At 45.3% G+C, this 22,641-nt stretch overlaps 1 protein-coding gene across 5 annotated transcripts in view; it reads right to left on the bottom strand.

Annotated features, from left to right (window-relative positions):
• The window catches only part of LOC115141558 (G-protein coupled receptor 4-like), a 46,974-nt gene that overhangs the window by 5,695 nt on the left and 18,638 nt on the right, over positions 1-22,641 (bottom strand). The window contains exon 2 of one of the 5 annotated variants that reach the window (XM_029680534.2): positions 12,116-12,182. The exons of the other annotated variants lie outside the window; for them this stretch is intronic. The gene's annotated coding sequence lies outside the window, so the exon portion shown is untranslated. The remainder of the gene's footprint in view (positions 1-12,115; positions 12,183-22,641) is intronic. 5 annotated transcript variants of the gene reach the window in all.

The following is a 22,641-nucleotide window of genomic DNA, read 5'->3' on the forward strand; positions in this document are numbered from 1 at the left end:
ACCAGACTTTTCCATAGAACCAGCATAACAGGTCTCAAAGCGTGATTAAGTACAAGTGCTCTAACAAGGAGCTCTAACATTACAGGAACTTCCCAGTGAGTATTTCTGGATGTCTAGTGGTTTAACCATGAGCTAAAGCTGATGGACCTAACATAGTGAGAAAGCGCTCACTCAGACACACGACAGTGTGTTCAGGAGAATCGGAAACTAGCTGGCGGTTAGCCAAACAGTCACTTTGACTATGAAACACTGGGAGTAAAAGTACTACGACTAACAATTCAACGCATAACACAACACAAGTAAATCCAGGACAAAGGAACCTAGACACGGTATTCTTAATCTTAACCCATTAGACTCTATACTGTACCATCATGAACTAGTGATTCTGATATATACATAGCCACAGGAAAAACACGAGGATACAGTCTATTGAGATTATTTGGTGAGCTTTGTTGAACTAATCCTTATGCCAATGAAAACAGAGCTTGCACAGCATTGAAGTTACTAAACACATAGGCCTTAGTTTGTTTCTTTATTAAATGTAGGTTAGTGGATGTTACGAACCCCTTACTCCCAGCAGTCTGGGGGGGAGGGAAATGAGACCTGTAACATATCTTATGCAAATCACAAAAGTGAAAAGGAACTGTGAGAACGAAAATAAATCCACAGACAACCTAAACCTACCGTCAAACACTTTAGGTTTATTGTCAAACACACGGTGATGGGGTGTGGGAAAAAGGGTCTGAGCTGGACCCAAGGAGAGAAATAATAAATATCCAAAAACCCCTAAGCCAGTCTTACTGGGTAAAGAACAGCTAGCTAACTAACCAATAAGATACAGTGGGTGGTCCGCCCAGTATTAACTAGGGTATTTAGACAAAGTTTTCCTACGGGCAATGTATGCCCATGGGCGACCTGGCTTGGTATCCCCTTTTCCCACCAACAAACAAACAGCCATACACCACAGCAATACATACTCACATGATAACGGACAATATGAGATGTAGGCTCAAAAACAAAAGAGCGATAGCTCCAGCGACAACTGATTGGGTTTCTTTTAAAGCAAGGGAAATGGAAAAGGAGCAGGTGCGACTTCAGTTTGGTGACTGCCTCCTGTGACTAGGGCAGAAGGAGAGAAAACAAACACACAGGATACCTGTATCCGTAACACTCCCACCCTTAAAAGAGCAACCCGATAAGGATTGCGACCAAAGCATTTACAACGAATACTAACAAGTTCAACAAGCAAAGGCAGCCTAACGAGACATACAAAAATCATACATTTTTAAACACGAGACGAAGCATCTGCCAATACATTTTCAGACCCCTTTTTGTGGTGGATCTCCAAATTATTCTGTACAATAACCGTCCAACGCATAAGGCGCTGGTTCTGGTTGTACATCCGGTGGAGAAACACTAAGGGGTTATGATCAGTATATACTATCACTGGTAGGGCACTGGAACCAATATATACTTCAAAGTATTGCAGAGCTAACAACAAAGCTAGAGCTTCTTGTTCGATGGTTGCATAATTAGCCTGACATTTGTTAAACTTTCGAGAAAAATAACAAACAGGATGATCCACTCCACTCTTGTCCTGCTGCAGTAGAACAGCACCAGCACCTCTGGCACTAGCATCTACCTCAAGTTTAAACGGTCATTCAAAATCCAGAGCAGCAAGTACAGGGGTACTACATAAGAGTGCTTTAGCAATATCAAAAGCTACCTGACAATCAGGGGACCACTCAAATGATCTAGCCGGACTGAGCAAATCAGTCAATGGAGCAGTTACCGCAGAGAAATATTTACAGAAACTACGGCAGTAGCCAACCATCCCTAAAAAGAGGCATAGCTCTCGTCTGGTGGTAGGTGTGGGGAATGCAGTTATAGCCAAGACCTTGGCATCAACAGGGCGCACCTGTCGATGGCCGACCTCTTTGCCGAGGTAGGTAACCGGGCATTCCCAAACTCGCATTTTGCCAATTTCAGGGTTAGAGAAGTAGCTGCCAAACACTCACATACTACCCTTAGAGAGTTAACATGATCTGACCACTCAGACGAAGATCATTAAGGTAGGCACTACAATTGGGAACGCCAGCTAATACGGAGTTAACCAGTCGTTGGAAAGTGGTTGGTGCATACCGCATCCCAAAAGCCATGACAGAGTATTGCAGGAAGTTATCTGAGTTTACAAAGGCAGAAATATCAGAAGCTCGTGAGGTTAACGGAACCTGCCAGTAACCTTTTAAGAGGTCTAACTTAGTTAAATAAGTAGCAGCAGCAACAGTGTCGATACAGTCGTCCAGTCTGGGTAACGGGAACAAATCTGGCATTGTGACAGAATTGATCTTTTGATAATCCGTACATAACCTGGAAGTACCATCAGGTTTAGGAACCAGAATGCAAGGAGAACTCCAAGGGCTTGAACTTGGCGTAGCCAGGTCATTCTTCAACAAATATCTCACCTCATCCCTCATTATCTTCCTCTTAGAAGTGTTGACATGATATGGGTGTTGCTTGATAGAGGCAGCATCATGTTCCAACACATTTGTGCGAGTAGGAACGTTATTAAAGAGACATGGAAAACTGTGTAGTAGCCTCACAATATCGTCAGCATGTCCGTCTGTTAAATGAACCAGACCTGACTGGAGAGACAGCAGCATTCCTGAGTTGGGCAATCTAACGCACTGCTGCTGAGTATTGCGCAACTCTAATCCATCTCCATCAACATCATTAATATGACAGCCCACTATCATAGCAGCAGAAGCAGAGGAGACAGCAGTACCTGCTGCTGTATATGAACTAACTGGGTGACGGCTCATGTGTGGTATGCTTTCAACATGGCACACACGAGATTGGCGTTTTCTATCAGGAGTTTAAGCACATAATCAGTTTCACTTAATTTATTTTCAATTATATAAATAAGGACCAGAGAAACAATCTGACAGTGAAGACCCTGGAACATGCAATAACACCAGAACTTGGTCACCCGGCAGTAGTGGGTGAGAAACAGCCTGTTTATCATAGTATCTTTTCATACTCCTCTGTGAGGAAGACAGAGCTTCCTTTGCGAGAGCACATGCTTGGTGTAGGCGCTCACGAAAGTGACTAACGTAGTCCAACACATTCTCATCTCCCGCACACAACTCTTGGGACAAAAACTGTTCTTTAAGGACTTTCATTGGTCCTCTCACTGTGTGACTAACCACTAGTTCAGCCGGGTTGAACCCTAGGGACTCCTGTACAGTTTCACGAGCAGCAAACAAAATTAGAGGAACTCCCTCATCCCAATCTTTCTCAGATTCGAAACAATATTTACGTAGCAGAGACTTCAGTGTCTGATGCCAACGTTCAAGCGCACCCTGAGACTCTGGGTGATATGCACTTGACACAGTGCTTAATTGACAAGGATTATAACACCTGCTTGAAGAGTTTTGATAGGAAATTGGTACCCTGAGCAGTATGTACCACCTTAGGTAACCCATATGTTGTGAAGAATTTCATTAAGCTTTACTCACTACCGGAGCTGTAATCCTTAGCAGAGGAATGGCCTCGGTGTATCTTGTTGCCATACACATAACTGTTAACAAAAACTGGTTACCCGATTTTGTCTTCGGTAAAGGTCCAACACAATCAACCACCACATGTTCGAATGGTTCACCTATGACAGGTATTGGACAAAGAGGAACGGGAGGAATAACCTGATTTGGTTTTCCTGTTATCTGACATGTGTGGCATGTCCGACAGAACTGAGCCACATCTTGTTTTAAACCTGGCAAAAATAAATGTTGAAGGACCCGATCATAAGTCTTGGTGATTCCAAAATGACCGGACCACTGGTGATCATGAGCAAGGCATAACACATTTTGTCGAAAGGCTGTAGGAATCACTATTTGGTAAACAGCATTCCAATCTCTGCCCGCGTCAACATGGGATGTCCATTTACGCATGAGGAGATTACCATCAATGAAGTAAACCACTTTCTTCTGCACCTCTTCCCATGAGACAACCCTAGAAAAACATTTAGCAAGTCTGTTGTCAACCTTTTGGTTAGCAATCAGCTGCTCACGAGTGACTGGTAACTGTATTGCATCAGCAATACGTTCAATATCCTTCAATTCTTCCCTGTGCTGTTTGTCAGAGGGGATCAGCTTCTCAGAGGTAGCACACAACCCATCCTCTTGATCAAACTCTTTGAACAGAACAGTGTTTGACAAATCTATCACGTCACCCACTTGTCGTGCCTGAGCACGAGTGACATCACAAGCGGGGAACACATGTGGAAAATTCTGTGCCAGCTCATTGGAGAGAGAGCGGTCACTTTTATCCAATACGGGTACTACCTTTCTTCCAGCAATATCGTTACCCATTATAAAGGTCACACTTTTTACTGGCAACATAGGATGTACCCCCACTCTGGATATTCCACTGATTAACTCAGAGTGTACACTCACAAAGTGCAATGGCACTGGGACAAAACCCATTTCATTACCCTGAACTAACACACTGAAACCACAGTAGGTATTGTCGGAGAAGGGCAACACATCAGACAATATAAATGACTGCGCCGCACCAGTATCTCTAAGGATTTTAACCGGACAGAGATGCTTCGTCATTCGTTAGGGAACACACCCGTCAAAAACGAACGGCTCATAACTTCAGTCGGGGACTGAGACTTTCAAAATACATTTACACTAAGGCATCCGTTTCGTTTCAGACCTCACAACCGTACGAATTAGCCCAACACCTGTTGGCGGCTTGGCACGAAGAGGCATCCCTTGTTTGCGTTTTAGCAGGAAGCAATCATTAATCATATGTCCCATCTTATGACAATAGAAACAGGGACGCTCATTTTTCTGGCGTGCTTGATTCACTGCTGACCGAGTAGGGCTACAAGTAGGTAATTCAGTGGCTCTACTCTCAGTATGAGCCGCAAACACTCTTGTGCATCAACACAAACTCGTCTGCCAACACAGACGCTTCTGACAGGGAGGATACTTTCTGTTCATTTAGGTAAACTACAATGCGTTCTGGGAAGCAATTTTTAAACTCTTCCAACAAGATTAACTCCCGGAGAGAGTTGAAATCAGTTACCATGCTAGCCGCATGTCATTTATCAAACACATTTTCCTTGTCTCTAGCAAATTCCACATAAGTCTGAGTAGAAGACTTTCTATGAGACCTAAATCTGTCGGTATGCCTCAGGAACAAGCTCATAGGCGCGAAGAACAGTAGCTTTGACCTCTTCATAATTCAAACTGTCTTCAAGAGGTAGCGCTGACAAACCCTTTTGGGCTTTACCAGTTAATTTACACTGAAGTAATAGGCACCAAACAGCTTCAGGCCATTTCAATGCTATGGCTTTAAATTCAAAACACAAAAATAGGAGTCAACCTCTGACTCTTTGAACAAAGGAACCAAGGCAATCTGCCTACTAATGTCAAAAGTGTTGGAAGACACAGCTGGTGAGGACGGCTCACTAACAGGCACAGCAGGAACGGAAACTAGCCTCGCTGTCTCTGCCTCCAGTTCCATCTGGCGCATTTTGAACTCCAACTGCCGCAGTTCTCTTTCTGCCTCAATTTTACACATTTCCAACTGGAGATTTTCTCGCCTGATTTGGGCTTTCTTACGCCTCCAGTTGGAGCTGTGTCAAATGGCCATCCCTCATGGCATCACCGTTTGACAGTGGGGACAGTGACAGTTGCTCAAAACAGAGCAATGTGGCTGGAGCTTTAGCCTCGCCCTCGTTCTCAGACACCAACGGGCTTAGAGGAGCTGCAACATCCCCTACAGGGGTAGTAGGCTCAGGCAGCGGTAACACAAATCAAATCAAATGTTATTTGTCACATACACATGGTTAGCAGATGTTAATGCGAGTGTAGCGAAATGCTTGTGCTTCTAGTTCCGACAATGCAGTAATAATCAACAAGTAATCTAACTAACAATTCCAAAACTACTGTCTTATACACAGTGTAAGGGGATAAAGAATATGTACATAAAGATATATGAATGAGTGATGGTACAGAGCAGCATAGGCAAGATACAGTAGATGGTATCGAGTACAATATATACATATGAGATGAGTATGTAAACAAAGTGGCATAGTTAAAGTGGCTAGTGATACATGTATTACGTAAGGATGCAGTAGATGATATAGAGTACAGTATATACGTATGAATATGAGATTAATAAATGTAGGGTATGTAACATTATATTAGGTAGCATTGTTTAAAGTGGCTAGTGATATATTTCCCATCATTTCCCATCAATTCCCATTATTAAAGTGGCTGGAGTTGAGTCAGTGTCAGTGTGTTGGCAGCAGCCACTCAATGTTAGTGGTGGCTGTTTAACAGTCTGATGGCCTTGAGATAGAAGCTGTTTTTCAGTCTCTCGGTCCCAGCTTTGATGCACCTGTACTGACCTCGCCTTCTGGATGATAGCGGGGTGAACAGGCAGTGGCTTGGGTGGTTGTTGTCCTTGATGATCTATATGGCCTTCCTGTAACATCGGGTGGTGTAGGTGTCCTGGAGGGCAGGTAGTTTGCCCCCGGTGATGCGTTGTGCAGACCTCACTACCCTCTGGAGAGCCTTACGGTTGTGGGCGGAGCAGTTGCCGTACCAGGCGGTGATACAGCCCGCCAGGATGCTCTCGATTGTGCATCTGTAGAAGTTTGTGAGTGCTTTTGGTGACAAGCCAAATTTCTTCAGCCTCCTGAGGTTGAAGAGGCGCAGCACGATGCTGTCTGTGTGAGTGGACCAATTCAGTTTGTCTGTGATGTGTATGCCGAGGAACTTAAAACTTACTACCCTCTCCACTACTGTTCCATCGATGTGGATAGGGGGGTGTTCCCTCTGCTGTTTCCTGAAGTCCACAATCATCTCCTTAGTTTTGTTGACGTTGAGTGTGAGGTTATTTTCCTGACACCACACTCCGAGGGCCCTCACCTCCTCCCTGTAGGCCGTCTCGTCGTTGTTGGTAATCAAGCCTACCACTGTTGTGTCGTCCGCAAACTTGATGATTGAGTTGGAGGCGTGCGTGGCCACGCAGTCGTGGGTGAACAGGGAGTACAGGAGAGGGCTCAGAACGCACCCGTGTGGGGCCCCAGTGTTGAGGATCAGCGGGGTGGAGATGTTGTTGCCTACCCTCACCACCTGGGGGCGGCCCGTCAGGAGGTCCAGTACCCAGTTGCACAGGGTGGGGTCGAGACCCGGGGTCTCGAGCTTGATGACGAGCTTGGAGGGTACTATGGTGTTGAATGCCGAGCTGTAGTCAATGAACAGCATTCTCACATAGGTATTCCTCTTGTCCAGATGGGTTAGGGCAGTGTGCAGTGTGGTTGAGATTGCATCGTCTGTGGACCTATTTGGGCGGTAAGCAAATTGGAGTGGGTCTAGGGTCAGGTAGGGTGGAGGTGATATGGTCCTTGACTAGTCTCTCAAAGCACTTCATGATGACGGAAGTGAGTGCTACGGGGCGGTAGTCGTTTAGCTCAGTTACCGTAGCTTTCTTGGGAACAGGAACAATGGTGGCCCTCTTGAAGCATGTGGGAACAGCAGACTGGTATAGGGATTGATTGAATATGTCCGTAAACACACCGGCCAGCTGATCTGCGCATGCTCTGAGGGCGCGGCTGGGGATGCCGTCTGGGCCTGCAGCCTTGCAAGGGTTAACACGTTTAAATGTCTTACTCACCTCGGCTGGGAGAGGAGAGTCCGCATGTTTTCATTGCAGGCCGTGTCAGTTGCACTGTATTGTCCTCAAAGCGGGCAAAAAAGTTATTTAGTCTGCCTGGGAGCAAGACATCCTGGTCCGTGACTGGGCTGGTTTTCTTCTTGTAGTCCGTGATTGACTGTAGACCCTGCCACATACCTCTTGTGTCTGAGCCGTTGAATTGAGATTCTACTTTGTCTCTATACTGACGCTTAGCTTGTTTGATAGCCTTGCGGAGGGAATAGCTGCACTGTTTGTATTCGGTCATGTTACCAGTCACCTTGCCCTGATTAAAAGCAGTGGTTTGCGCTTTCAGTTTCACGCGAATGCTGCCATCAATCCACGGTTTCTGGTTAGGGAATGTTTTAATCGTTGCTATGGGAACGACATCTTCAACGCACGTTCTAATGAACTCGCACACCGAATCAGCGTATTCGTCAATGTTGTTATCTGACGCAATGAAAACATATCCCAGTCCACGTGATGGAAGCAGTCTTGGAGTGTGGAGTCAGCTTGGTCGGACCAGCGTTGGACAGACCTCAGCGTGGGAGCTTCTTGTTTTAGTTTCTGTCTGTAGGCAGGGATCAACAAAATGGAGTCGTGGTCAGCTTTTCCGAAAGGAGGGCGGGGCAGGGCCTTATATGCGTCGCGGAAGTTAGAGTAACAATGATCCAAGGTTTTTCCACGCCTGGTTGCGCAATCGATATGCTGATAAAATTGAGGGAGTCTTGTTTTCAGATTAGCCTTGTTAAAATCCCCAGCTACAATGAATGCAGCCTCCGGATAAATGGATTCCAGTTTGTAAAGAGTCAAATAAAGTTCGTTCAGAGCCATCGATGTGTCTGCTTGGGGGGGGAATATATATGGCTGTGATTATAATCGAAGAGAAATCTCTTGGTAGATAATGCGGTCGACATTTGATTGTGAGGAATTCTAAATCAGGTGAACAGAAGGATTTGAGTTCCTGTATGTTTCTTTCATCACACCATGTCTCATTAGCCATAAGGCATACGCCCCCGCCCCTCTTCTTACCAGAAAGATGTTTGTTTCTGTCGGCGCGATGCGTGGAGAAACCCGCTGGCTGCACCGCCTCCGATAGCGTCTCTCCAGTGAGCCATGTTTCCGTGAAGCAAAGAACGTTACAGTCTCTGATGTCCCTCTGGAATGCTACCCTTGCTCGGATTTCATCAACCTTGTTGTCAAGAGACTGGACATTGGCGAGAAGAATGCTAGGGAGTGGTGCACGATGTGCCCGTCTCCGGAGTCTGACCAGAAGACCGCCTCGTTTCCCTCTTTTACGGAGTCGTTTTTTTGAGTCACCGCATGGGATCCATTCCGTTGTCCTGGTTGAAAGGCAGAACACAGGATCCGCGTCGCGAAAATCATATTCATATCATATTCTCACTGATGGTGAGTTGACGCGGATCTTATATTCAGTAGTTCTTCTCGACTGTATGTAATGAAACCTAAGATGACCTGGGGTACTAATGTAAGAAATAACACGTAAAAAAACAAAAAACTGCATAGTTTCCTAGGAACGCAAAGCGAGGCGGCCATCTCTGTCGGCGCCACAAGCACAAGCACTTGCTCTTCCAACAAAAGTTGTTTAACCTCTGCTTTAACTAAACTCTGCGGGAACAGATACAGAATAATGGTCAGCCAAGGTCAGTAAATCAATTCTACGACATTTGTCAAAAACCTCCTACATAGGGTTATCCAAAAAAGGATTTCAAATCAAAAGTAGCTATTTTGAACTACCACTAAAACACAAGCGCCAACAAATAGCAAACTAATGCTACATCAGCTATTCCCAGCTGTGACGCTCAACACTGAACTAGACCACAACAATTATTTGCACGAGCGGCATGGGTGTTAGTAAAGACTTGATCCCGGATGAGCCCCCACTTATGTTACATTTACATTTTACATTTAAGTCATTTAGCAGACGCTCTTATCCAGAGCGACTTACAAATTGGTGCGTTCACCTTAAGACATCCAGTGGAACAGCCACTTTACAATAGTGCATCTAAATCTTTTAAGGGGGGTGAGAAGGATTACTTTATCCTATCCTAGGTATTCCTGAAAGAGGTGGGGTTTCAGGTGTCTCCGGAAGGTGGTGATTGACTCCGCTGTCCTGGCGTCGTGAGGGAGTTTGTTCCACCATTGGGGGGCCAGAGCAGCGAACAGTTTTGACTGGGCTGCGCGGGAACTGTACTTCCTCAGTGGTAGGGAGGCGAGCAGGCCAGAGGTGGATGAACGCAGTGCCCTTGTTTGGGTGTAGGGCCTGATCAGAGCCTGGAGGTACTGAGGTGCCGTTCCCCTCACAGCTCCGTAGGCAAGCACCATGGTCTTGTAGCGGATGCGAGCTTCAACTGGAAGCCAGTGGAGAGAGCGGAGGAGCGGGGTGACGTGAGAGAACTTGGGAAGGTTGAACACCAGACGGGCTGCGGCGTTCTGGATGAGTTGTAGGGGTTTAATGGCACAGGCAGGGAGCCCAGCCAACAGCGAGTTGCAGTAATCCAGACGGGAGATGACAAGTGCCTGGATTAGGACCTGCGCTGCTTCCTGTGTGAGGCAGGGTCGTACTCTGCGGATGTTGTAGAGCATGAATCTACAAGAACGGGCCACCGCCTTGATGTTAGTTGAGAACGACAGGGTGTTGTCCAGGATCACGCCAAGGTTACGAACCCCTTACTCCCAGCAGTCTAGGGGGGAGGGAAACGAGACCCGTAACATATCTTATGCAAATCACAACAGTGAAAAGGAACAGTGAGAACTAAAAGAAATCCACAGACAACCTAAACCTACCGTCAAACACTTTAGGTTTATTGTCAAACACACGGTAATGGGGTGTGGGAAAAAGGGGCTGAGCTGGACCCAAAGAAAGAAATAATAAATATCCAAAAACCCCTACTGGGTAAAGAACAGCTAGCTAACTAACCAATAAAATACAGTGGGTGGTCCGCCCAGTACTAACTAGGGTATTTAGACAAAGTTTTCCTACGGGTAATGTATGCCCATGGGCAACTTGGCTTGGTATCCCCTTTTCCCACCAACAAACAAACAGTCATACACCACAGCAATACATACTCAGATGATAACAGATGATAGATGACTATTTGAGATGTAGGCTCAAAATCAAAAGAGCGATAGCTCCAGAGACAACTGATTGGGTTTCTTTTAAACCAAGGGATAGGGGATGTGATTGGGTAAGGGAAAAGGAGCAGTGTCTTCAGATTGGCGACTGATGACTGCCACCTGTGACCAGGGCAGAAGGAGAGATAACAAATACACACAGGACACCTGTATCCGTAACAGTGGACCATTAGCTTCAGGTTAGTCAGGAGTCACACAGCTGAAGCACCAGCAGCCTCCATACCCCTGTGTGTTATTTATTTGAAACATATCAGATAACTGTGATTTATTGTTCACAGTTATATCTATTTGACCAACCTTCATACGTTTCATAATGGTGACTTTCGCTCTTTAGATTCAACACAGTCGCCATTTTACCGCACATGAATAAGTGCATTTGTGCAACTGAATTAGCAGTGTCCCCTGGCCAATATTCAAACGGCATGTAATACTTAAAACTGCCAGACACGGTTAAGTCTGAAAACCATTTACCATAATATAATTTTTTTTATCTATTTCCAGCTCAGGAGAAATTGTCAGTGTTGCTTGGATTGGGACAGGAAACACAAGGATGTGAGTCACATTCAGACAGTTCTATCTAACCTGGCGATGGCTGTCCAAGCCGCACCGCAACCACTCAAACTATTCCTTGTCTGATAGAAAAGTAACCCTTTTGGTGAACCCTATGACGAACGGACAATTGAGAAGCTAGGGCCACAATAGACAGTTCATAATCGATTTACATTCATTTAGGCTATGACATTTTCATAGGGAAACTTTGATTGTAATAAACTTCTAAATAATATATTCTTTGACACAAGTGACATAGTAAATACACTCCAGGTAATATATGCTTCAAAGCACAGATCTGAGATCAGTTTTTCCTACTCCTTACCTCAATAGTAGTGATGACCTCACACCAGATCAGTGCGGATAAGCAATCTATACCATCACCATACTGACCCAACATTACTTAATATTAGCAATGATAAGGATGGTTGTTCCCTCCCTGTAACATAACCAGTTGGACAAGTGACATTACCAGTTGGACAGTGTCGCAGGCATTCACAAGTCTGTGTTTTGGACAGGTCGTCCCAGTTGGACGGCCCAGTTGGTCCCAGTTTAATAATGAGCGTAAACACATAGGCCTCCTGATGGCCTCGGCGAGGACCCCTCTCTGTCAACTCTCTGAGGTCGGGTGGGAAAGACCCTGCGTTATCGAATCAGCTACACAACAATAAACACAGTAGGGATGGTGATCACGAACCTGGCAGTGTTTCAATCAACCACCAGCAATGCCCGGGAGAGAGAGAGGCGCTTCTGTTTCCCCCTCACTTAACGAGAGAGAGAGAGAGAGAGAGAGAGAGACAGAGAGACAGAGAGACAGAGAGAGAGAGAGAGAGAGAGAGAGAGAGAGAGAGAGAAAGAGAAAGAGAGAGAGAGAGAGAGAGATGGGTCGAAAATTGAGCCGCATGATTATTCATTCATTAGGGCAGATCAGTGAGAGGATACTACGAGAAGGCTTGGCAGGTCTCCTAAACAGACAACAAACAGAGGGGTCAGCTAAGGGTTATTTGTGTTGGACTGAATGCATAGAGCACAGGGAAAGGTCAGGTCAAAGGGATCATGTCGTCTGCAACTCCCTGACTCTGGTCTCTGAAGAACTTGGGACTTTTACTTTGTATTCTAATGGGAATGCATTCATTGGCAGTTCCACAAGTCTGAATAACACATGGGCTCATCAGATAGTTATGATTGTGAGACGATAATTATTAAAATGATCAAAGCACACAAAATATCAATGTTAAAAACAATGTAAAAAAATAAAATAATAATTGTACAGTCGCATCCGCACTTCGGTCTGCACTTCCGGCTGCAGGTAGTATAACTTTTAATTACATTTCATTACATTTCATTATAGTACAACGGTTTGATTTGTCTAATCTTAGCAATTTCTTCTTAGCTAGCTACATAGCCGTCTTTGTATCAAAGATAATTGCGTAATTATCGTATTTCGTCATCCTAACGTATCTGCCCAGCAGCTAGCCAGCTAGCTAACGCCCACCGTCTACATAGCTAGCTACATAGCCGTCTCTGTATCAAAGATAATTGTGTAGATAATTGTGTAGTCTAGAGCGATTTTCTAGGTTACCTAGCCAGCTACTGTCGTTCTTTTAACGCAACGTAACGTAATCAACACTGCTAGCTAGCTAGCCAGCTAGCCCCTGAATCAACAACGCAGCCAGCTATTTGTCGTCCTTAACGTAGGAGACACTGCTAGCTAGCCAACAGCTAGCCAACGTCTACCAATTAGAACTCAACAACCCGGTCGCATTCCGCCTCGCTCCACAGGTAGTATCACATTTTCATTTCATTTCATTACAGTACAACAGTTTGATTTGTTTGATCGTAGCTAGCTACATAGCTAGCTACATAGCCGTCTCTGTATCAAAGATAATTGTGTAGTCTAGAGCGATTTTCTAGGTTACCTAGCCAGCTATTGTCGTTCTTTTAAAGCAACGTAACGTAATCAACACTGCTAGCTAGCCAGCTAGCCCCCGAATCAACAACGCAGCCACTGCCAGCTAGCCTACAAAGTCAACAACACAGCCACTGCCAGCTAGCCTACTTCAGCAGTACTGTATCATTTTTAATCATTTTAGTCAATAAGATTCTTGCTACGTAAGCTCAACTTTCTGAACATTCGAGACGTGTAGTCCACTTGTCATTCCAATCTCCTTTGCATTAGCGTAGCCTCTTCTGTAGCCTGTCAACTATGTGTCTGTCTATCCCTGTTCTCTCCTCTCTGCACAGACCATACAAACGCTCCACACCGCGTGGCCGCGGCCACCCTAATCTGGTGGTCCCAGCGCGCACGACCCACGTGGAGTTCCAGGTCTCCGGTAGCCTCTGGAACTGCCGATCTGCGGCCAACAAGGCAGAGTTCATCTCAGCCTATGCCTCCCTCCAGTCCCTCGACTTCTTGGCACTGACGGAAACATGGATCACCACAGATAACACTGCTACTCCTACTGCTCTCTCTTCATCCACCCACGTGTTCTCGCACACCCCGAGAGCTTCTGGTCAGCGGGGTGGTGGCACCGGGATCCTCATCTCTCCCAAGTGGTCATTCTCTTCTTTCTCCCTTACCCATCTGTCTATCGCCTCCTTTGAATTCCATGCTGTCACAGTTACCAGCCCTTTCAAGCTTAACATCCTTATCATTTATCGCCCTCCAGGTTCCTCGGATTGTTCATCAATGAGCTTGATGCCTTGATAAGCTCCTTTCCTGAGGACGGCTCACCTCTCACAGTTCTGGGCGACTTTAACCTCCCCACGTCTACCTTTGACTCTTTCCTCTCTGCCTCCTTCTTTCCACTCCTCTCCTCTTTTGACCTCTCCCTCTCACCTTCCCCCTACTCACAAGGCAGGCAATACGCTCGACCTCATCTTTACTAGATGCTGTTCTTCCACTAACCTCATTGCAACTCCTCCAAGTCTCCGACCACTACCTTGTATCCTTTTCCCTCTCGCTCTCATCCAACACTTCCCACACTGCCCCTACTGGATGGTATCGCGCCGTCCCAACCTTCGCTCTCTCCCCCGCTACTCTCTCCTCTTCCATCCTATCATCTCTTCCCTCTGCTCAAACCTTCTCCAACCTATCTCCTGATTCTGCCTCCTCAACCCTCCTCTCCTCCCTTTCTGCATCCTATGACTCTCTATGTCCCCTATCCTCCAGGCCGGCTCGGTCCTCCCCTCCCGCTCCGTGGCTCGACGACTCATTGCGAGCTCACAGAACAGGGCTACGGGCAGCCGAGCGGAAATGGAGGAAAACTCGCCTCCCTGCGGACCTGGCATCCTTTCACTCCCTCCTCTCTACATTTTCCTCTTCTGTCGCTGCTGCTAAAGCCACTTTCTACCACTCTAAATTCCAAGCATCTGCCTCTAACCCTAGGAAGCTCTTTGCCACCTTCTCCTCCCTCCTGAATCCCCCTCCCCCTCCTCCCTCTCTGCAGATGACTTCGTCAACCATTTTGAAAAGAAGGTTGACGACATCCGATCCTCGTTTGCTAAGTCAAACGACACCGCTGGTTCTGCTCACACTGCCCTACCCTGTGCTCTGACCTCTTTCTCCCTCTCTCTCCAGATGAAATCTCGCGTCTTGTGACGGCCGGCCGCCCAACAACCTGCCCGCTTGACCCTATCCCCTCCTCTCTTCTCCAGACCATTTCCGGAGACCTTCTCCCTTACCTCACCTCGCTCATCAACTCATCCCTGACCGCTGGCTACGTCCCTTCCGTCTTCAAGAGAGCGAGAGTTGCACCCCTTCTGAAAAAACCTACACTCGATCCCTCCGATGTCAACAACTACAGACCAGTATCCCTTCTTTCTTTTCTCTCCAAAACCCTTGAACGTGCCGTCCTTGGCCAGCTCTCCCGCTATCTCTCTCAGAATGACCTTCTTGATCCAAATCAGTCAGGTTTCAAGAATAGTCATTCAACTGAGACTGCTCTTCTCTGTATCACGGAGGCGCTCCGCACTGCTAAAGCTTACTCTCTCTCCTCTGCTCTCATCCTTCTAGACCTATCGGCTGCCTTCGATACTGTGAACCATCAGATCCTCCTCTCCACCCTCTCCGAGTTGGGCATCTCCGGCGCGGCCCACGCTTGGATTGCGTCCTACCTGACAGGTCGCTCCTACCAGGTGGCGTGGCGAGAATCCGTCTCCTCACCACGTGCTCTCACCACTGGTGTCCCCCAGGGCTCTGTTCTAGGCCCTCTCCTATTCTCGCTATACACCAAGTCACTTGGCTCTGTCATAACCTCACATGGTCTCTCCTATCATTGCTATGCAGACGACACACAATTAATCTTCTCCTTTCCCCCTTCTGATGACCAGGTGGCGAATCGCATCTCTGCATATCTGGCAGACATATCAGTGTGGATGACGGATCACCACCTCAAGCTGAACCTCGGCAAGACGGAGCTGCTCTTCCTCCCGGGGAAGGACTGCCCGCTCCATGATCTCGCCATCACGGTTGACAACTCCACTGTGTCCTCCTCCCAGAGCGCTAAGAACCTTGGCGTGATCCTGGACAACACCCTGTCGTTCTCAACTAACATCAAGGCGGTGGCCCGTTCCTGTAGGTTCATGCTCTACAACATCCGCAGAGTACGACCCTGCCTCACACAGGAAGCGGCGCAGGTCCTAATCCAGGCACTTGTCATCTCCCGTCTGGATTACTGCAACTCGCTGTTGGCTGGGCTCCCTGCCTGTGCCATTAAACCCCTACAACTCATCCAGAACGCCGCAGCCCGTCTGGTGTTCAACCTTCCCAAGTTCTCTCACGTCACCCCGCTCCTCCGCTCTCTCCACTGGCTTCCAGTTGAAGCTCGCATCCGCTACAAGACCATGGTGCTTGCCTACGGAGCTGTGAGGGGAACGGCACCTCAGTACCTCCAGGCTCTGATCAGGCCCTACACCCAAACAAGGGCACTGCGTTCATCCACCTCTGGCCTGCTCGCCTCCCTACCACTGAGGAAGTACAGTTCCCGCTCAGCCTAGTCAAAACTGTTCGCTGCTCTGGCCCCCCAATGGTGGAACAAACTCCCTCACGACGCCAGGACAGCGGAGTCAATCACCACCTTCCGGAGACACCTGAAACCCCACCTCTTTAAGGAATACCTAGGATAGGATAAAGTAATCCTTCTCACCCCCCCCCTTAAAAGATTTAGATGCACTATTGTAAAGTGGCTGCTCCACTGGATGTCATAAGGTGAATGCACCAATTTGTAAGTCGCTCTGGATAAGAGCGTCTGCTAAATGACTTAAATGTAATGTAAATGTATGTACATTATTCTAGTATGTGTAATTTCATCCCCAAATACATACTTGATTACCCAATGGTTGGGCCGGGGGTCTAGTGGACCTACAAGGTTTGCCACAAAAAAAAATGTATTGAAAAAGTTTTTTAAGGACTAAATTTCTAATCTTCTCCCTTTCCTGAAAATCCCACCCCCGATAATTAATTGACAGGCCTGAAACCCTATCAACCCTGTGACTCACATATATCCTGCTCCACCCCTGACAATCCCACCCACAGTGATAGATGTGGCCACTGTCTGTAACTTATTTAGAATTCAAGGCACACTTAACTTCTCTCAGCAGCATACACATTTGATGCCACAAGAGTAGAAATGGCTTAATTGGTCGATATTACTTACCAAGCCAAGCAGAGCTGTTTCATCGAGATACAAATATTTTTAAAAAACTAATCAAATCAAACATTTCCTGTGCATACAGGCACAGATACTGGGCATGCAGTTTTCTGTCAAATGTGCAGCCTTTGGTAGGCTGATGGAAGGGCAAGCCACACAGAGGCAAAGACTGCGATACAGAAAAGCAGACACGATGGTTCATACAGGCAACGTGAAAGGATCCAATGAATTTGCTTGGGGCGCACGCAGCTAAAATGATACGTGACAACACCCTGAGTGCATCGGACATTAAACAACGATACAAATGTAACAAAAGCAAAACAGTGGCGTGCGGGAGTGAAGGAAAAACTTTAGAGGGGTCAAAACCATTCATCTTGAGAAGACGGGGGAGGGAGTGCAAAATGCAATCTGTTATTTATTATATCATATATACAACATTTGAATACATACTAGCTCAAAACATTACAAATCATTGAAAATGACAAATTACCCAATGGATGTTCATTTTCTGGTATAAAAAAAAGAAAAAGAGGGTGTAACAAAAAAAACAATTTTTCACCCAACATGATGTGGACCCAGCACGAAAAATACATTGAATTTTAAGTAAGTCATCAACCAGTATTGTTTTCATCTCATTTCAACCAGCGTTGTAAACATTGAAATTAGGGTACAACCTTAACTTAAATACATAGACTTAACCGGTTGTTACATCAATCTAATTACAACATAATCATCAGAACAATGTATACATTTAAATTTCAATGAAAATTCCACAGAAATGTACAAAATATTTTCACCCTACTGTATATTCAATATAGCCTATATTGGGGTGTTTGAGATTATGTTGAACTTTGAATAACATTGAATAGTTAAAAGTAACTCCTCTAACTCAAATAAAATATGTCTAATCAAATATGATATTCTACATACGGTCAACCACCCCAAACATTCGGAAAACCTTTCTAACATTGAGTTCCCCCCTTACACATTTGCCCTCAGAACAGCCTAAATTCGTTGGGGCATGTCAAAAGCGTTCCACAGGGATGTTGGCCCATGTTGACTCCAATGCTTCCGACAGTTGTGTTAAGTTGGCTGGATGTCCGTTGGTTGGTGGACCATTTTTGATACACACAGGAAACTTGAGTGTGAAAAACCGAGCAGCGTTGCAGTTCTTGACACTAACCGGTGCACCTGGTACCTACTACCATACCCCGTTCAAAGGCACTTAAATATTTTGTCATGCCCATTCACCCTCTGAATGACACACATACACAATCCATGTCTCAATTGTCTCAAGGCTTAGAAATCCTTCTTTAAATTGTCTCCTCCCCTTCATCTTCACTGATAGAAGTGGGTTTAACAAGTGACATCAATAAGGGATCATAGTTTTCACCTGGATTCAACTGGTCAGTCCATGTCATCAAAAGAGCAGGTGTTCTTAATGTTTTGTATACTCAGTGTATATTGAATATAGGATGAAAAATAAAATAAAAAAGTTAAGTTTCTATGTGGAATTTTCAACGCAATTTCAATGTATACATAGTTCTGATGATTATGTTGAAATTAGATTGATGTAACAACATGTTAGTCCGGTTAAGTCAATGTTTTTAAGTTGACATTTTAACCTAATTTCAAGGTTTACAACGCTGGTTGAAATGAGATGAAAACAGTGCTGGATGATATGGCTTTTTTTCTAATCCCAATGTATTTTCCACGTTGATTCCACGTCACAACACGTCAACAAATTACGCTGAAACAACGTGTGTGCCTTGTGGGTAGGAAATGGGTAGGAAATGACGTGACATAACTCAAGCTAGCAGCTGCCGCTGACATAAGAACTGGTGGAGTGGAAAACGAATATCTAACCAACATAATACAGACGCTGCCACTCATACGTCTAGCTATGAATCACACATCTTTTTTCAACAAAAGAAATGAAAGTCGTAAGATAATAATCTTCTTCAGAGGGATTACTTGCCTCACTGATTCTAAACCCACAGGATGCAGCTGTACACTAGGGCTACACATGGCCATCTCAAGTCCAGCTGCCATTGGAAATAGTTATTGTGACATCACAGCACACAGTATAGTGTACAAGATGAAACCCTGATGAGGGAAGCATAGCTGTCAAACTGTTGGTATCTATTACATGTGTTGCTTAGGAGCCATCAGAGTGTGTGGGTGTTATTTTCTTAATGTACCGTACCATAACACAGCAATGCTATCTACAGCATGTGGATAAGAGTTGAGATCTTCTTTAGGTTCAACACATTCGAGCTCATATGTTGTTGTGCTCTCCGGGGAATCCTGCTCTTCCAGCTGGTGGAGAGGCCACACTGTGCTGAGTCTCTGGTGTTACACAATGTCCTGTGCCGAACTCAACTGAACCAGAGCTAGCTGACTGCCGAGGGCATCTGTTCTCAAAAGTCTCGGTCACCACTGTTTGGTGTATGTTTGGCAGAGGCCAAACTCAGATGTGAAGATACAGGCACTTTGTGTGGCCGTTCTGGCCTGGTGATGGCTTTGAAGTGATCTAATGTTCTCCTTTTTGCAACGGTCAACACAACATCTGTTCAAATGAAGAACTGCTCACAGCACGTAGTTTGGTTTGTCACAAGGAAGCAGTGCAGGGCACAACTCTACAAGACCCACAATGAATAGATGTTCACATTCAAAGGATTCATATAATGACAAATTAGACTTGGCCTTTATCAGGGCTGTGTAAGGTGACTAGGTAACAGGAAGTATATTATATAACGTGCCATGTTCAGATTCTCAAAAAAAATCCTTTAAAAGGCCCAGTGCAGTCCTTGTATGTGTCCACACTACGGAGGTTGGAATAATACTGTGAAATTGCGAAAATGATGATAATGCCCTTTTAGTGTAAGAGCTGTTTGAAAAGACAGCCTGAAATTTCAACCTGTTTAGGTGGGACTGAGTTTTGGCCTGCCTGGTGACATCAGGGGGTAAACTATAACATTTGATTTGATTTGAAATGAGTTAATAGACCAATAAGAGAGTTCCAAACCTCTCTGCCAATAACAGATGGTTTTCAGTTTCCCCTCCCCACTCAGACCACTCCCAGACAGTCCTAGCAAAATTCTTGCTTCAGAAATTGCTCTTCGCTAAGAAGCTATTTCAGTTTATTTTTTTAAAACATTTTTTAATTGAAAACAATCACAGTAAAGTACTTAATTGTTAGCCAGAATGTTTTAATATATTTCATTGTTTTTTTAGACAGTGATAGTCAGAAATGGAGGCTACATTGGAATTGGATTTAACCAGGCAAGTCAGTTTAGAACAAACTCTTACTTACAATGACGGGGAAACATATAGAGAGGAAGGACTGAGACGGGATTCATTCCCACGTCGCCAGTGGCATACGGTCTAGAGGGCTAACCACTAGGGCAGACTCCGGCACAAAAGCATTCCTTTCTGAACGTATAGGTGATGACATAGACTCATCAATGGTTCACATCTAGTCTAACAGGATACCAGAGTTGATCATGAATTTTCTTCAAAATGTTAGGCTGCTCCTTTTACAGATGAGTCATGGTTATACATTCTTTGCTTTAGATTACTGATAACTAGGTGTTCGGATGCCAACTGCACCCTACCAGCTGTGCTTTCTATCTGGATTGTCCACTAGCTGGAACTGAAAAAGAAAATGGACTCATCAGAGTACATTACACGGCCAAACAAAACCGCAACGGTGGTAACAGAGTCATGACCAACAAATAGGTGGCACAACAAGCAATCCAAACTTAGTACGGTGGGCAAGAGATAGTTATCATAATTATCATCACTCACTCTGACCGCACTGTCTTTAAGTATGAGTCGTTGAATGTCATAAGACCAAAGCTTTGTGTGTGTGTGCGTGCGTGCGTGTGTGTGTTTGTCATTTCTATCAAAGATGAGGTGGTTGCTGAAAATATCAAGATAAAAAGTGCCCCAAACCCAACCAGAAGCAAGAAAATTCAATTTAGCGAGGAACAGCGAGAGGGAGATGGATAAGAGGCGCTAAAACCAGGTCAGGAACACATTCATTACCCAGTCTCTACTCTTCTGACAAAAACAATGCTCTACTTTACAGAGGCTGGCCTTTTGATCGTGGTCTCATCTGTTTCTTTCTGTTTCATCCGACTCACTGATCAGCTGAAACGTGGGCTCGATAGGGTCGTCAAAAATACGTCTTCCATGTGCATGAGATCCTGTTTCTATTATAAGATCATAGGAAGCAACATGTTTTCTGCTCAACAGACACCCTGGTTTCAGTTCCTATTTCATCGATGTAGTGCAGCTCAGAATGGGCGTTGGAGGCATGACGACACAGTAGACCATTACAGCCTTGCTAACCATAGGGGTAGTCGAGGTGTCAGGGCAGTTATCACCGTCTAGACTATGTGGTGTGCTCAGTCGTCGACATGCACTTAGCCCCCTAATTAGGATTATGTCGGGATTTTGTCTTGGTAAAGGTCGTAAGAGCAAACATACACATATCCCATACAGAGGACACACACACAAATTTAGTTCACCATATGTCGCACTTTGGCTCACCTAGGTTACTACAGTACCTATGAAACACAATGATATATATATATATATACAGTGGGGAGAACAAGTATTTGATACACTGCTGATTTTGCAGGTTTCCTACTTACAAAGCATGTAGAGGTCTGTAATTTTTATCATAGGTACACTTCAACTGTGAGAGACGGAATCTAAAACAAAAATCCAGAAAATCACATTGTATGATTAAGAAATTAATTAGCATTTTATTGCATGACATAAGTATTTGATACATCAGAAAAGCAGAACTTAATATTTGGTACAGAAACCTTTGTTTGCAATTACAGAGATATATATAATTACAATTACAGAGATATACGTTTCCTGTAGTTCTTGACCAGGTTTGCACACCTAGATTCCGTCTCTCACAGTTGAAGTGTACCTATGATAAAAAATTACAGACCTCTACATGCTTTGTAAGTAGGAAAAGCTGCAAAATCGGCAGTGTATCAAATACTTGTTCTCCCCACTGTATATTATTATGACTTTTTCTGCCCAATTTCGTGATATCCAAGTGGTAGTTAAGATCCTGTCTAATCGCTGCAACTCTCCAATGGAGTCGGGAGAGGCAAAGGTCGAGAGTCATGCGTCCTCCGAAACACGACCTGCCAAGCCGCACTGCTTCTTAAAACACTGCTTGCTTAAACGGAAGCCGGCCACACCAATGTGTCGGAGGAAACCCCATCCAACTGACAAACGAAGTCAGCTTGCAGGTGCCCGGTCCGCCACAAGAAGTCGCTAGAGCATGATGAGCCAAGGAAATCACCCCTGGCCAAACCTTCCCCTGACCCAAACGACGCTGGGCCAATTGTGCGCCGGCCCATGGGACTCCTGGTCACGGCCAGCTGTGACACAGCCTGGGATCGAACCCAACAGATTTAATTTGAATGCAGGGAAACTGAAATCTGTCTCACCCAATTTCTACCATCATGTCACCTTTGCAACTAGAGGAGGACAAAACTCTAGATCACCTTACTCCACCCCACGGAAACCCTTACAAAGC

The sequence above is a fragment of the Oncorhynchus nerka genome, linkage group LG14 (assembly GCF_034236695.1).
Source record: "Oncorhynchus nerka isolate Pitt River linkage group LG14, Oner_Uvic_2.0, whole genome shotgun sequence".
In the NCBI taxonomy this organism is placed as follows: Eukaryota; Metazoa; Chordata; class Actinopteri; order Salmoniformes; family Salmonidae; genus Oncorhynchus; species Oncorhynchus nerka.